This window comes from Canis lupus, chromosome 5, assembly GCF_048164855.1.
Source record: "Canis lupus baileyi chromosome 5, mCanLup2.hap1, whole genome shotgun sequence".
Lineage (NCBI taxonomy): Eukaryota > Metazoa > Chordata > Mammalia > Carnivora > Canidae > Canis > Canis lupus.
In genome coordinates this window covers 61,871,633-61,888,488 of record NC_132842.1, presented here as the reverse complement: position 1 = coordinate 61,888,488, position 16,856 = coordinate 61,871,633, and the positions used below count along the sequence as shown (strand labels likewise).

The 16,856-nt window shown below is 42.8% G+C and overlaps 1 long non-coding RNA gene across 26 annotated transcripts in view; it reads left to right on the top strand.

Moving 5' to 3' along the window:
- The window catches only part of LOC140633889 (uncharacterized), a 41,713-nt gene that overhangs the window by 11,476 nt on the left and 13,381 nt on the right, over positions 1-16,856 (top strand). For 12 of the 26 annotated variants that reach the window (XR_012031472.1, XR_012031468.1, XR_012031456.1 and 9 more), the window contains 5 exons: positions 265-399; positions 826-899; positions 1,555-1,680; positions 2,758-2,968; positions 3,251-4,356. This is a non-coding gene — a long non-coding RNA (uncharacterized lncRNA). Of the gene's footprint in view, positions 1-264; positions 400-825; positions 900-1,554; positions 1,685-2,757; positions 2,969-3,250; positions 4,357-16,856 lie in introns of all 26 variants that reach the window. The other 14 variants (XR_012031466.1, XR_012031460.1, XR_012031465.1 and 11 more) reach the window with 8 other exon arrangements.

The window sequence follows — 16,856 nt, the reverse complement described above, 5'->3', positions numbered from 1 at the left end:
AGGGCACCCCTCCGTTCTTGGAAGAGACAGTGGTTCCATTTTAAGAACATCGTTTCCAGCTGCTCAGCTTGTCATTTCTATTCTGACAATCAGAGAGAATGAACGTCAGCGTTACTGTGTGGCCGCAGGGTGAGGCAGCCCAGCGCTGGGGATGGGGGGTACCCCTCCAGAGGGGCAAAGCTAATGTCTAGGACTTTTGTAGAACAACAAAGCTCTATGAGTGTCCATTGTGTTATTAATTTCAACTTTTTTTTTTTTTAAAAGATTTATTTATTCATGATAGACACACAGAGAGAGAGAGAGAGGCAGAGACACAGGCAGAGAGAGAAGCAGGCTCCATGCCAGGACCCTGATGTGGGACTCGATCCTGGGACTCCAGGATCATGCCCTGGGCCAAAGGTAGGTGCTAAACTGCTGAGCCACCCAGGGATCCCCTAATTTCAACTTTCAGTAGGAAATCGGTTTCCAAAGGTAAATTGAAGCTTAAGGTATGTTCAAAGCATCAGAGAGCAATTTCGCAAGTGTAACTTTTTAACATCCCCAAACCTCTCAGACATCATTCTAAAATGAGGCTTACTCTGATTGAGTTTGCTGACACCGGTATTAAACGGTGATTTTCATGTCATGGTTTTGGAACCGTTGACCATCCTTGCAAATATTACCAACATAAAAACCATTGCACAGAGACAAAAATTTTAGATTATTATTTACTCAACGACACCCTGCCTGTTTCTGATTGGGTTTTCAAAGACGGAAAGGCTAAATTATAGAAATAATACAATCACCCACACATCCCTTTCTCTTCTGTTATAAATCCATACCCAGATATGTTGACATGAAGATACACGATATCACAGAAAGGACATCCAGAGTGACAGGAGGACTCCAGCGGTTGAATGGTGGGTTTTTGTTCCAGCTCCCAGAGCCCGTCATCCTCCATACCTCTCATCAGTCTTTTGTGTGAAAGTCTTTGCTAAGAGTCAAGTCTCAACTGATAAGGCCTTGGAGACATAATCATTTTCCATTGACAGCACCTTGCAACCAATTCACAAACATTTTCATATTAATATTGAGCAATTTCCCTACATTCTAATCCATCAAAGTAGGCTATTAATCCTTCCTGTACCATTCTCTATTCAAATGCTAACAATTTTCTTCTCACAAGCTAAAACATTTGTCCGACAGCCCCTCACACAAAGACCCTGCATTGTTAGCGATGATGGATCAGAGTGTTAATATGAAGGATGCAATGTAAATTATATCATTGATACTGTACATATGTAGCGGAAGAAAATCTTTTTAAGAGATCATTTGTATGCTAAAGATAATGAAAGTGATCCCATGGTACAGCAACCTTAATTTTCCTTCCTAAGAGAAAAAAAAAAGGTTCTTTATAGTAGAGAATATGGAAAATCCATCATGATTTACAAAGGCACAAATGCCATCGTTTACTTTCTGAAAAAAAATACCCCGTTTCATTTATTTATTTATTTATTTATTTATTTATTTATTTATTTATTTTATTTTAAGGATTTATTTATTTATTTATGATAGACATAGAGAGAAAGAGGCAGAGACACAGGAGGAGGGAGAAGCAGGCTCCATGCCGGGAGCCTGACGTGGGACTCCATCACGGGACTCCAGGATCTTGGGACTCCAGGATCGCGCCCTGGGCGAAAGGCAGGTGCTAAACTGCTGACCCACCCAGGGATCCCCTACCCCATTTCTTTTAAAGAACTTATTGAAATAACTGGATAAACCATGTTAAAATCTCTTAAGAATCACATACCCTATGGTTACCAGGAGAACAGTATGGATAGCAGAGCTCAGTTTGGGTTGGAAAATAAATTCAGGGTAGTGAGAGGTCAGATGATTTATATTAATTATCTAATTTATTGAATAGTATAGAAACTTGGAGGGGACTACATTTGTGGTCCCCCCCCCCCCCCCCCCCGCCCCAAGGAGAGTGGTGAAGATAGCATGTGTTAAGAAATAGGATGGAATTTGGTTGATGTTCACATAACAATGTTTGTAATAGCACCTGGGCTCTACATCATTATAAACTCCTGGGGGCAAGAACTGACCATCCAAATGGGGTCTTGTGTTATTTTTCCAGAATACATAGCAAATCAGAGGTCTTAAGTAGCACTAAACTAATCACTGTGATGCTTGATTCACTTATATTTATTTATTTTCCACTTCTGAGTTGTCTGGTCTCCGAGTTTCCTTCTGTATTAAATGGCTGCTTGAAGGCAGGTATCTTAAATTCACCCTTGATATCTTTTCACCAGACCCCACCTCCATCCAGTCTTAAGACTTGTCACTTCTTCCTGAAAAAACTCCCCCTTCCTCATCTGTCTCTCCATTAGCCACTTCCACCACCTTCCTCTGAGACACCACCATCTTCCATGCGGATGCTGGCTCATCTGGTCCCTTTAGGGGTCGCTTCACCCCTTCCTCACAAAGCAATCCTAGGGATCTTTAAATGCGCATTTAATCATGTCACTTCACTGCTTTAAAAAAAAATAAGTTAAAAATAAAACAGAATCAGTGGTTTTTCTTATCCTCAGGTTCATGTTCCAGTGTCTTCCTGGGGGCTGACAAAACTTTGCTAATCGGGCTCCAGCCTATCTATGTGACCTCAGCTCCTGCCACTTAAGTTAGAGAGTTCTCCCTGTTGGCCAGTGCCTTCCCTTCCAACTGTCCTTGCCTATGCTTTTGCTTGCCTGGAAAACTGTTTCTCATGTTCTTTTCTAGGTTAAGTTCTCTATGTATCCTTCAGGAATCAGCTAGAACACCATCTCTTAAGGAAACCTCCTCTGATGACAACTCCTTGTACCACCCTATCCGGCCTCCAGTCTAAACCAAATCTCCACGTACCGCCTTCATTTTCCCTTCAGAAAGATCAAGGATCTGCCTAACATTTATCTCCCATTAGGACTGCACAGTCCAAAAGAAGAAAGATAAGGTTGGTTCTGTTCATTCTTGTATCCTCTTCACCCCACACAGTACTTGTCATATAAACACTCACTAAACAGTTGAGAAGTGTTAAATGAATAAACTTATCTGCACAGAGCATTTTACTAGGAGCTTGGGGGGATAAATACAAGTATAAGACACACTATCAAGAAATTACCATGTGAAACTTGCACTCATTTAAAAAAAATGACAGCAGAAAATCTGAATCTTTATGCTTTTATCTATTTGGAAATTCTCTCCCCCATCTTTGTATGCATTTGGTTTCTTTCAGGATTTACATAGTTTTGCATCTGAAAAGATACTTGGTGGCTCTCCTCTCCTGTTGAACTCCATTAAACCTCATTATTGCTTTTCAAGGATTAAGACTTGCCCCCAAGGAATTAGTGGGGAGCACCCCCCTCTTCTCAAGCAGCTCTTGTGATAGGCTGGTCTCCAGCCCAGGGAGTAACATCCAAGGAGTTTAAACTGCTTCTGGCCATGAACCAGTCAGGTGTGATACTCAGGCAAGAGAGAAAAGAGGAGGAATGAGTAGAAAGGAGAGAGAAGGGAAGAGAAGATCAGAGAAGGAGAGTTTTGAATGGAACGTCTTCTGTGGGCATGCTCAGATAAGGACTTATGCCTCAGATCGTTCTCTCTGCTAGCTTCCCAAAGCCCTCTGTGATAGGTATCGAAGACAGGAAAGGACCCTGATCCAGAACAGAAAGAGCTCTGGGAGATCACAATGAGGAAAACCAACCATCCAGGGTCTCAGCAATCAGGGCAGGCCAAATCCCTCCATTGGGAGGACTCCCTGGTCCTCCCTGAGTGCAGCGCTGGGCATCAAACATCCTGCGAATGTCTGTACACTTGGGCTTCATTTCCTCCAACACTACATCCTGATGACTCCCTGATGATAATAAGGATCTACTTGGCACAACCAGTCTCCTTTCGCCTGCACAGAGCGCTCAGAGACCATGATAGAAAGGCTCACTCTTCTTTTTACTTAAGGAAAAGACCTGTCTGTTTACAATGTACTTGTCATCTCCACTCCCTGCTGAAGATTTGCTGCAGACAGTGAGCAATCATTTTAAACCAGATCTAGGAAGTCTTGGTATATCAGGTTTTCAGAGTATCACCTTCTGCTTTGGCTCATTGGCTTAATCTATTTTTCTTAAACCAAGTGACTCTCAAAGAGATGGTTACATAGTCACAAGACAACATGTGGCTTTTATTTCCTCTTTCCTATCAAGTGTCTGAAAAGCCCCGTGCTGGAAGTTAAAATAATCCAGGCAGTCGTAATCCTTGCCTGCTGAAGTGGTGGTGAAATGTGTGACCGAGGAACGTTTCTTGCACCTGCTGGTTTGCTATGCAGGCTGAACTTGGTGAAGCACTGGAAAGGTTGGTGGCAAGATGTCAACCCGGCAGCGTTTGTTTCTAATAACCAAACACTGAAAACAGCCTGAATGCCCACGGCTAGGGATTGGGTTATGCACATGATGGCATAGCCCTGTGGGGGAATAGAATGACCCTATCAGCCAAAGCTTGGAGAAATACATGCCCATGATATAATGATATGAAAATTGCTGAATACCCAAACACCTACATAGCATCGTCTCAACTATGTAACAATGCACAGGGTAAAACAAAACAAAACAAAACAAAAACAAACAAAAAAAACCACCCTCAAGATCTTCACTGGGAAGTAAGATCACGTACATTCCCCCCTGACTTATTTTACACTTTTGTACTTTCTGACTTTTCAATGAGGGAAATGCATTCTTTGATAGATAGAAAAGAGTTTTGTATCTATTTCTGTTTCTCTCTCTCTCTATCTATGGTCTTCTTAAGGCCAGAAAATTGGTTTCCAGAAGATATCATACATTGATCTAGATAGATAGTAAAAGATCGAACATTAGCCCCAGGCTTAGCTGCCCCCTGCTCACCCCATCTCCCTGGAGACCTGGGTCCAAAAGAGAGGAGTTTCAACCATTCTACCTACACTGGTAAATGGGCCAAAGAATCCTCCTGAGAAAGCCAACTTTTCCCCATCCCTGGTGGCCACAGGGACTAGTAGGATCCAGGCCAGTTTAAACAGAACGAGATAGTTTATCTGACTTTCAAAAGAGCTGGATAGGCATTTTGGAAGTGGAAGTGAGAGGAGAGAAACCTGCCCCTTTTTCCTGGGGCATTTAGCGGGGCGCCTCACGCAATTGCACATTTACGTTTCCTAATGAGGCTTACGTTCAGGGGTGTGGTCCACACACAACCACATGGTTGCCCAGAGCCTTTCTGCCCCTGGTGCTGAAAGCCAGGGGCTAGATAATTATTCAAGGTCAGATTTTTCGAGTTGGATGCCAGGATAAAAAAAAAAAAAAAGCAAACATTAAGGGTTAGCCAATACTTCGCAAACACTCATTTAAGGATTTCCTAATCACTCTAAGTGGCTCCTCCAGCTCTTGCACTTAAAAGGCTGCTGTTTTGTGTGATGTCATCTTTCGCCCATTATCTCAGCAGTCAATTTGCAGTGTTCGGAGAGGCAGCAAGAAAATGTTTGCAAACATCAACATTCTCGAGTCTTAAAAGATAATCCCCCTTTCAACTCCCTATGAGTGTATCAGCAGCACAGTTAGGTTTTCAGATTCCTCTAAATGGTAACACCACCAGCTGGATTGTACAGAAAACCTTTCTTCTGAAGAACTCAAAGACGTTTCTGAGTGGTATCACATCAATCACCTAGCAAGTCCTCAGAAGACTGGCCAGGCAGGTAGTTGGAGGGTAATTAGAAATGCGAATTGATAAAGCCCCTTTAAAATAGCTCCCAGAGGCAGCTCCTACCTGAGGGAATCTGGTGTACGATTTTAGTTTAAGGATAGCTGGTGCCAAGAGGTTCCGACCCACTGGACATTTGCATTGCTTCATTAAAGTCTTCAAAATAGCTATAGTATCATTAGCATCTCCATATTGCCAGGGGAAACTGAGGCAGGCAGAGGTTCAGCAACTTACGCAAGGCCATTTAGTTTAAGTGACAGCCCCAGAATTGGAACTTAACCAGATGTGTTTGACTTTTTAAAGTTTCACGTCTAACCCACCACATGGAGACACAATCTCCTTTCCCTCCTGTGGAACATTTTCACGAGCACTGTGCCAAGAAGCCTTCCTCTACCAGTGCAAATCTTGCCTGAGTAGAATGTTTTAAATCTTGGTTCCTCCAGGTATGAGCTGGGTGACCCTGGCCAGTCCCTTAACTTCTCTGAGCTGCTGTTTCTGTGTTTGCATAATGGAAATTATAGTTCTTACCTTGGAGGGTCTTTTTTTTTTTATAGAATTATTAACACTTTTTAAAAAATTTATTTATTTATGATAGTTACAGAGAGAGAGAGAGAGAGAGGCAGAGACACAGGCAGAGACACAGGCAAAGGGAGAAGCAGGCTCCATGCACCGGGAGCCCGATGTGGGATTTGATCCCGGGTCTCCAGGATCACACCGTGGGCCAAAGGCAGGTGCTAAACCGCTGCACCACCCAGGGATCCTATGGAGGATCTTTTTTTAAAAGATTTTATTTATTTATTCATGAGAGACAAACATAGGCGGAGGGAGAAGCAGGCTCCATGCAGGGAGCTTGATGCGGGACTTGATTCCAGGACTCCAGGATCATGCCCTGGGCTGGAGGCAGGCACTAAAACTGCTCAGCCACCCAGGGATCCCCTATTGTGGACATTAAATGAGATAATGCATGTTAGATACCTACCAGGGTGCCCGGACACAGTAAGTGTTCAACAAATGCTTATGTATTATTATTAGGATGTGTAATCTAGATAGTAATATAACACATATAGTTTTTATTATATCTTATTTATATAAAAGTGCAAAGAAATAGGATTGTTATTATTAGTAGTATATACATTATATATTACTATAATGCATATATTTATTTTGATATCTTATTTACATATGAGTATAACAAATAAATAGGATTATTACTATTACCATTATTAGTATATATTCATATAATGCATATTATTATTATATATTATTTACTTGAGAGTATAATAAATGAACAGAATTATTATTGCTATGATTAGTAAATATATCCTATATATTTAGTATAATGATATATTTATTTTTATATCTTATTTACATATGAATATAATAAACAGGATTATTACTATCACCATTATGATTAGCATATATATTCTATTTATTAGTATAATACATATATTTATTATCATATATTATTTATATGAGCATAATAAATGAGTAGGATTATTTTTATTACTCTTAGTAGTTATGTATCTTATATATTTGTCTGACACATATATTTATTATATATTACTTACAAACAAGTATAACAAACAGGATTATTGTTACTATTCTTCTTATTATTATATTGTCCCTAAACTCCCATCATGCTCTTCAAGGGCTCCACCTGACTTATCCCCAAACTGACCATTTGTTTAGAAGGATTGGCACGCAAACTCTGTCTTTGGGATCTGCTCACCTGAGCCTTCAGCTTCTTGAACGTGGAAGAGAAATGTTCCCACTCTGCTCTTCCTTGAGCCTGGTTCTCCCTCTGCAGTCACAGGGGAAGTATTTACTAAGTAAATCCTCAATCCACTTCCAAAGCAAGGAAGCTGCAGTTAATTTCATATGCGGGGAGAGAGCCCATGGCTCAACATTAGTATCCTAATTTATGAAGAGTGAAATAAACTCCAGACTTGGCCAGCTGATTCAGGTGAGGGGATAATAGAATAGCAAGCAACACCCTGCCAAGTAACTCAAATTGTATAAAATAAAATTCAGCAATATTTAAAAGTAATTCAGCTCATTTGAAGCTTCTAGCCATTCCCAAACTCAGTAATAACTAAAGCATGCAGCGTAATGAATAAAATGAAAATGTGACCTGGGATCTCACCATTTATTTAGAACTGAGAAACTGAAAATTGCTCTCTCTAACTGATGGGCCTAAAGTTATTACTTCATTCACTTAAGCATTTTACATAAGGCAATTCTCTGATGATAAATCACATTGAAATTGATTTCAGTTTAAAAATGAAAAAAAATCCACATTAACATGTGGACGCTTAAAGATCTGTAGATCTGAATTATTGGGGTGCTCATGCTAAGAATGGATGACAAATTGAAAAATAAGCATGTACTCACTTTTAGAAAATAAATCTGCTCCTCAGAACCACCCATTATGCAAGGAAAAATAAACTGCCTCTCATTTCATTAGGAAAACTCATTTGCATCAACATTTATACTTACATATGTAATAATGCATGGTCCCAGCCTGAATACAAGGTGGTAATTCAATCAAAAAGCTCCGTTGATATGCTATCATAAACAGCAAAAATGGAAACAGAGCCTTGGGAATAAATCACCCTCTTACTATTCAGCTGGGACCATACTGGGCTATTTTACACTACATGCATTGGTGCAATATTTCACAAATATAAAAAACTGTATTTTCCTTTTATTTACTGACATGTGGCTGTTGAACTGGCAGCTTATGGGACTCCAGCAGGTGCAGGGATGGATCCCAGTGGTGGAATCAGACGGCAAGCGATGACAATAAGGCAATTAAAAATTTTTTAATTAAAATAATTTTAATCAAAATTTCGAGGGAAAAAAAAGACACTTGAAATTTTAATCCAAAGCATAAGGTTTATACACACATCTCCATTTGGAGGGAAGAAACCCTGGTGAAAATTAGCATCATTTTCAATGCAGCCATATTTTCAGTTGCTAATTAGACATCTTCTCTTGGCTGATCATATAATTTAGAAAATGGGTAAGTGGCATTTTACAAGTCTTTACAAGGTTATTTCTTAGACAGTGTTGAGTAATCTGGGTGGCATGGTACATGCTGTTTCCTCTGCCTGGAATATTCCTCCAGTGTATCCTCCTGCGGCTGGCTCCTTATCATTCAATTTTGAATGCATTTTCTCACTGAGGCTTCCTTAATTTCCTCCCTGTCACTGACCCTGCCCATCGTTCTCCTACATCATCCTGTTTTTTTTTTTTTTAAGATTTTATTTATTCATGAGAGATGCAGAGAGAGAGAGGCAGAGACACAGACAGAGGGAGAAGCAGGCTCCAAGCAGGGAGCCCGATGTGGGACTCGATCCTGGGACTCCAGGGGTCAAAGGCAGACGCTTAACCCCTGAGCTACCCAGGCATCCCCCCATTCTGGTTTTTAAAAAAACATTATTGCAGGAATCTTTAAGCATGTATTTTTTTTAAGATTTTATATATTCATTCATGAGAGACACAGGGAGAGGCAGAGACAAAGGCAGAGGGAGAAGCAGGCTCCCTGCGGGGAGCCCGATGTGGGACTCCATCCCAGGACCCCGGGATCACTACCTGAGCAGAAGGCAGATGCTCAACCACTGAGCCACCCAGGCACCTCTCTTTAAGCATATTTAAAAGTAAAGAGAATAATGAGAATGAGTCTCAGTTTCAGCATCACTGACACTTGGTCCCCGCTTCGTTTTCCTCTCCGCGGCCCCCCACTCCACCCCTGCCCGCGGCCCCTGGCTACCTTCTCTCATGCCCTGCAAATTCAAAGCACATTCAGAACATAGTGTCCTTCCCTCTGGAAATCTGTTGGTGTGTTTCCCCAAAATAGAAGGACTTTAAAAAAATATAATCATAACATCATTATCACATCACAATTTTTTATCACAATTTTTAAATTCATAGTAATTACTATCCATATCACCACATCACCAGGCAAAGTGTTCACATTTACCCAATTTGTTTGAATTGGGATCCAAATGAGGCCCAGTCCTTGTAATTTTCTGTGCTATATCAGTCTTTAGGATTTTCTTACATCTCTTTCTATTTTTTCACTTGCAGTTTTTTGGGGGAGGATATAGTTGTGTTAAGCTAGGTCAGAGGTGCCTGGGTGGCTCAGTCAGTTAAGCATCTGCTTTTGGCTCAGGTCACGATCCCAGGGTCCTGGGATCCAGCCCCACATCAAGCTCCACACTCAGCAGGAAGTCTACTTCTCTTTCTGCCCCTCCTTCTTCTAGCGCTCTGTCTCAAAGTTTTTAAAATCTTTTTCTTTTTAAAGAAGCTAGATCATTTGTTTTGTAGAGTCTTCTATAATTTAGATTTGCTGATTGCATCCTATGGGTCATTTGATAAGTACCACTATCCCTTGTATATCCTGTAAATTGGTAATTAGGCCTAGAAGCTTGAGCAGATTCAAGTTCAATATGGTTTTGCAAGATCATTTCATTGGCAGTGTTGTGTTCTTTCAGTCGGAAGTATACACTATCTGTTTTATCTCTTTCCATAACATTACAACTCATTGGTATTCATTACCTAGATCCGTTGATTCATTAAGTCTTGCAAAAGTGATGCTCCACTTCCAACATTCCTTCTCCATTTATTAGCTAGAAAACTTTTATAAGGAAAAATTTTCCTTCATCAACTATATGGATACCCTGAGATACAAGTCATATAAAAAAGTAGGATAAATACTTGATTTATCAGTTTTTCCAAAGATTTAAGTGGTTCCCTAGAATTCCCCAAAGGGACCAATGACTCAGTGATTGATCTATAACTATCTGTCTAGCAACTATCTGTATCTATCTATGTATCTATCTAGGACCAAAGTGACCTTATTGTAAGTAAATTTATTTAGGGGGACATATAAATGTGGTTAAAAAATAAGTCAATTAAATTATAGAGGAAGTAGGACAAAGATATGTCCCAAATTGGGACAGTTGTAAGTAAGTGATGGAAGTTTGGAAAATGTTGCCTTAGAAAGCAGTTCTCACCAGGGTTGGGTAGGGGTTAGGAAGAACTGGGTTTGATCCATATCAGCCAATGGTATGAGCCTACCTGTTGTTAGAATTGATCCACCAACGGAGGGAGGTCAGCTTGGAACCTGGGAAGCACTGATACGAGGAGGCAGAATGAGATGAACCTACAGGAGGGGATAGCCTGTCCCATCAGAGTTCTGATGCCCCTGCAGGGCCAACCTGCAAAGGGTCAGAGGCGCTGGACTGTCCTCACATTTTCTTTTTTTTTTTTTTTTAAGATTTTATTTATTTATTCATGAGAGACACACACACAGAGAGAGAGCGAGGCAGAGACACAGGCAGAGGGAGAAGCAGGCTTCATGCAGAAGCCTGATGTGGGACTCGATCCCAGGACTCCAAGATCACGCCCTGGACCGAAGGCAGGCGCTAAACCACTGAGCCACCCAGGGATCCCCTGTCCTCACATTTTCTTTTATTCATCCAGCAATGGACACTTAGGTTGTTTTTATGTCTTGGCTGTTGTGAATAATGCTGCAATGAGTGTGGGGTAGAGATATTTCTTCAAGATAATAATTTCATTTCCTTGGACTAATGCTTAGAAATGGAATTGTTGGATCATATGGTAGTTCTATTTCTAATTTTTTGGGGGAACATCCATATTATTTTCCCTGGTGGTTGCACCAATTACATTCCCACCGAGAGTGCACCAGGATTCACTCTTCTCTACATCCTCCTAATGCTTGTTATCTCTAGTCTGTTTGGTAATGGCCATCCTAACAGTGTGAAGTGATATCTCATGATTTGCGTGTCCCTGATGATGAGTGGAGTTGGGCTCCTTTTCATGTATCTGTTGGCCCTTTGTATGTCTTTTTGGGAAAAACAAGTCTATTCAGTTTCTTTGTCCAGTTTTTAATCTTTTACGTTGGGAATTGTATGAGTTCCGTATATATTTTCATTTTTAACCTCTTATCAGAGATAAGGTTTGCAAATATCTTCTGCTCTTCCCTGGGCTGCCTTTTGATTTTGTTGGTTTTCTCTGCTGGGCAGAAGCTTTTTAGTTTGATGTAGTCCTAACCTGTTTATTTTTGCTTTTGTTGCTTGTGCTTTCGATGCCATATCCAAAAAAATCATTGCCAAGACCAATGTCAAGGAGCTTTCCCCGGTTTCCTTCCTCCGCCCTCTTTGAGGTTAGTCATGGTCATGTGATTTGCATTGGCCAATAAAATGTGAGCAAGTGACCCCAGTGAGGATTTGTCATGTGCTCTCCCCCTGCCACTGCAATCTACTACATTACAAAGGTGCCTATTCTCTTAGCCTAGATCCTGGAGTGAGGATGATCCTTGCAGATTGGGTAGGGAGTCCCCTACCCAACCTGCAATGGACATGGAGCATTGGTAAGGAATGAAGATTGTGGAAGTAAGCCATTAAGATATGAAAGTGTGTGTTACTATTACCTTGACTGTTACAGATAGGCACAGGTGGGTGGATGGCTGGTGGAAAGTATTCTCTGGAAAGATAGAATCCAGCCCAGAATGTCTCAACCCTGGCACTGTTGATATTTGGCCTCCATAATTCTTTGTTATAAAGGGGCTGCCCTGTGTACAGTAGGATGTTTAGCAGCATCTCTGGCCTCTACCTATTAGGCGTCAGTGCCACTCCCTTCCCGAGTTGTGACAACCAAAAATGTTTCTAGAAGATTATTATATGTTTCCCGGTTGGAGGGCCACACTCACCCCCATTTGAGAAGTCCTGCTCCAGACAGAACACGGCAAATTCAGCAAATACGTATGGGTCAGGGTGGGGCTGAGAGAACAGGGAATGGAGGAAAATGAGGCAGGAAAAGAAACGGGAACAACTCATGACAAGAGATTCAGGCTGCGGACAGACGTCATCAAATCTGTGCTTTGGAAAGATCGTCCTGGCTGTTCTGGATCACTCTGAAGTTTCCAGGCCTCTTGCCAGTGAGCCTGATCCCAGCGAAGTGACATGTGGGAGTTGCTGCCCACAGCACAAGTCCTAGTTAGCATGAATTAGTGTACTGGTTTGCATGAGCCCATCCCAAACACGGTCTGTCACCACTGGGTTCAGCATGAGCTTCTGGAAGTGAAGTGGCAGTGGGGTGACTGCACCCATTTAATACATGGGGAATTATAAGGCTCAGATAAGAGAAGTAACTACCCAGGGCAGCATGGCTAGGAAATCCACATCAATGGCACAAGACTGAAGACTTTTGCAACACACAGCCCATGCTTGACTCCAGTGAAGGGTGAACATAGATTTGAGATGAGTAGGAGAAAGAACTTTCTGACACTGAGTCATCGTAGAAGTGGTGTTTCTCACGATACTCCTACATATGGCTTATGCACGGCAAACACTCTTCAAGAAACCTTAGCAATATCCCCTCACTTAATCTGCATAAAACCCTATATGGTAGGCACTATTGTTATCCTCTGTAATATGCATGGAGAAAACAAGGCAGAGAGAGTTCACATAATTCATCCAAGCTGTAGAGCTGGGATTCAAACATGATTTGTCCATAGGCCGAACTATATTGCAGTGCTACCTCTTAGAGATCTTATCATGTTGTGGGCTTCCAGCCACTGGAAATTTCAGCCAAGGCTGCTCATTTTACTAAATGAGATAGGACATGTAAAAACACCAAGTATGGCGCTTACCACATACCAAATGCCCAAGCTCTGGAAACCGACCTTTCAGGGGGTTCCCGCATGGATGCTGAGAGCACTAGAAGTCTCTTGAGGCCCCTTGCAGCTGGTGTTGCTATCAGCATCCCCACAGAGGCATAAGCAGCCCTGCACCCTCCAGGGCTAGTCTTGCCAGGAGAAAGCCAACAGCTTGGACAAGCACCACGGCACAGAAACCTGAGCAGCTTACATGGCATAGCACCTGCCATGCGCCAGACCACATTCTGAGCAAACAGCCAAGCATTAACTCATTCAATCCTCCAACAATCCAGACTCAAATACTGTTATCACTTGGGGTTTACAGATCAGGAGGCAAAAGCTAAAGGAGATCAAGTAACTTGCCCAGGAACTAAAACGAGACTCAGATTTTTTTTACACAGTGATGCTGAAGTTACAGACTCAGAGGCTGGTCCTGAAGCCACCACCTAGTTTAGAATCGAAATGGGCCTAGATGTTATACGTTCACAAAAGCGACTCCAGTTGGAGAAAGTCAGATATTCAAGAAAGGGATGCTCACCTGTCAGTGATAAAACCAGAGGCAGAGCCTGGGTGGTGAGAGCTGTAGCAGTAAAGAGGCCCTGTGCTTGGTCTATAAAGAGCTCAGAATCCAGGCAGGGAGAACCAAGGCAGTAGGAAGTCTCTCAGAAAGAAGGGAGGACCTGGTTAGTGCCATCACAGAATGGATACCGCCCGTCTGCATTTCAGAGACTCGTTGCACGCCCCACCTCCTTTTAATTCTATCAGCAGCAAGGAACAAAGCCAACCTTACCAGTGGAGTTCTGAGTGGCCTCAACAATTCACGGAGACCTTGATACCCTGGAGAGCAAGGAATGCTCCGTTTGTTAACTATATCTCCTGCAACCGCATGCACACACACCTGCAGGTGCACACATGTGCACACACGCATATGCACACGTGCAGCAGGAAAAGGCATCAGCAGCACTGCCATTGCCTCAAGGGCTCTTGATGGTCAGGTGGGAGGAGCAGAGGCCTGAGTCTGGACACTTCCACCATCCCCCTGTTAGAGCACCTGCTTTGTGCCATGCCCTGGGATTAGTTAAAGCCAAAGGTTAATTTTTTAATTAATTTATTTTTTAAAAAGATTTCATTATTTATTCATGAGAGACACACAGAGGCAGAGACACAGGCAGAAGGAGAAGCAGGCTCCCTATGGGGAGCCTGATGTGGGACTCCATCCCAGGACCCCAGGATCACAACTTGAACCAAGGCAGATGAGACACTCAACCACTGAGCGCCCAGGTGCCCCAAGCCAGAGATTTAAACGAAAGGTGTGTGAGGTGCCAGGGAGCAATGATAGGATGTTTTCTCTGAGTGGCCTGGTCAGTGGAGGCAGGACTCTGTCCTCTTTAACCTTCAGATGCCCAGGCCCTTACGGTGTCAGCCACACAGAGTCAGCCAACAATACACATCTCTTGAACGGCTGAATGAAGAGGTCTGTGACCTTGGCCAAGGTCAGCTTCTTCCTGGCTAGCATGAGGACTCTGCAACCCTCCGGGAGGATGCCTTGTGGAAGGTCTAATGAATGAACGTCTGGGAGAGGCTTCCAGGAGTGCAAGGCAGGTGCCCACTTCCTAGGGAAAGAATCTACTTTCTGAAAATGGACCTATTCACCAGATCTCCTGTAACCATGAGAGAATAAGCTTCATCGTGCAGTTCTGAGTTTTTATTTTACTCTCTGGCTTGCTCCCAGCGAGTGAGCAGAGCTTCCTCGTCCTCTGACCCCCAGCTAGTAGGCCTGCAGAACGTTTGGGGGCACCCCCACCCCCATGCAGCTCAGCCTGTGGGCAGCCCACTTTCCCTTCCTCCGCTCGTCTCTCCAGCACGCGCCATAAAACCTTTCGCTGGACCACGGAAAGGCAGCACTGCCTCAAATGCTGGGTGATTCAGGAAGCTTCTTTCTCATTTTAATTGGTTTCCTAATTGGACTGTTTATGGGGTGTGCAATAGCCTGGGATGAAAAGGCTAGGCGAGCAATTATGTGCCTGGCATTCCTATCTGGCAGGAGTTAATACTTTCATAACAAGAAGGAGAAACCCCCGAAGTTCACCAAAATGCCATGGTTTTGTTCTCAAGAAATACCTAGATTTTGAAACAATCCCCCAAGTCAGAAATGGTGTCAAGCCCTGCTTACCCAGTAGCAAGCGGGCGCTTCGTGAGTCTTTGGGTTCCTTTTTGATTTAGTGGAACTTGCAGAACGGGGGGCTCTCTGGGGCCTGTCAGGTTTATAACTGTGCACTCCCTTCCTGGCTGCAGATAAGGGGGTAAGGAGGGCCCTTGAGGGGCCTGATTGATTCTCTGGAACGAAGGTTTGTCTTCCCTGGCGGGATGGATGACTTCATTCTGGTAGATGAGGTCACCCGAGTCAAGGCAATAAAGTGTCTGATATTCACATGAAAGCCAGTTTTCAAAGCAGCCTCTGAAGGCAGGCCTCCCCGTGCCCCCATTTGCCTATACTCCATCAGCAAGCTGTGTCTACACTAAGACCCTTCTTTCCTTGGTACAATTTATTCCAGAAACTCCCCTCCCCACCACCAAGCAAATTCTGAAATTGGATGGTTCTGATTTATAAAAATTTGGGGACGGGGCGCTGTGCAGAAAACCTGTCCTTAATGACTTGGACATTTGGCTGAAAGAGGCTGAGTGATGTTTTCCCAGAGGAAAATATATTCTAAACACTGCCACATCATTTCAGCTGGGTCTTTGGTTGTTTTCAACAAGCTCACTGGGCTCTTTCAGCCCTGGAAGTCCCTGGTATCAATTTTCTGGTAGAGAGCAGATCGGGAACATAGCTGTGGTCTAATCCTGTAGATTACAAGTAACTTTTTCATAATGCTGCTGCGCTGACATGGCAACACTGGGGGAAGGTTTGGTTTGGGGGGGGGGGGGACAGAAAAGAATTTGTTTTCCAAGAAAGGAAGAAGAGGGATGCCTGGGTGGCTCAGTGGTTGAGCGTCTGCCTTCAGCTCAGGTCATGGTTCCAGAGTCCGGGGATCGAGTCCCACGTGGGGCTTCCCGCAGGGAACCTGCTTCTCTCTCTGCCTCTCTCTCTGTCTCTCATGAATAAATAAATAAAATCTCTTTAAAAAAAAAAAAGGAAAAAAAAAAGGAAAGATGCTCTCTATGTCAGCAAATTTGAAATCTTAGTCCCCAGGGCAAAGTCTGATTATGATTTGGGTTTTGAACTGATCTTATTTGGTCCCATTTGACGTGCTTTCTAGAAACTGGTTCAGCACTTGGTGCTTGGTGTTGGATCTGAGTCATTAGCCAACTTCCCCAAGCATTGGTTTGTTATGTTAAGTAGTTCCCACCCGAATGCAAATAAGGAAATTCTCCTGTATTTTATAGAAATTGAGATGCTCTCAGTCTGAGATGTAACATCGGTGTATGTGTCTTGGAGAAAGGA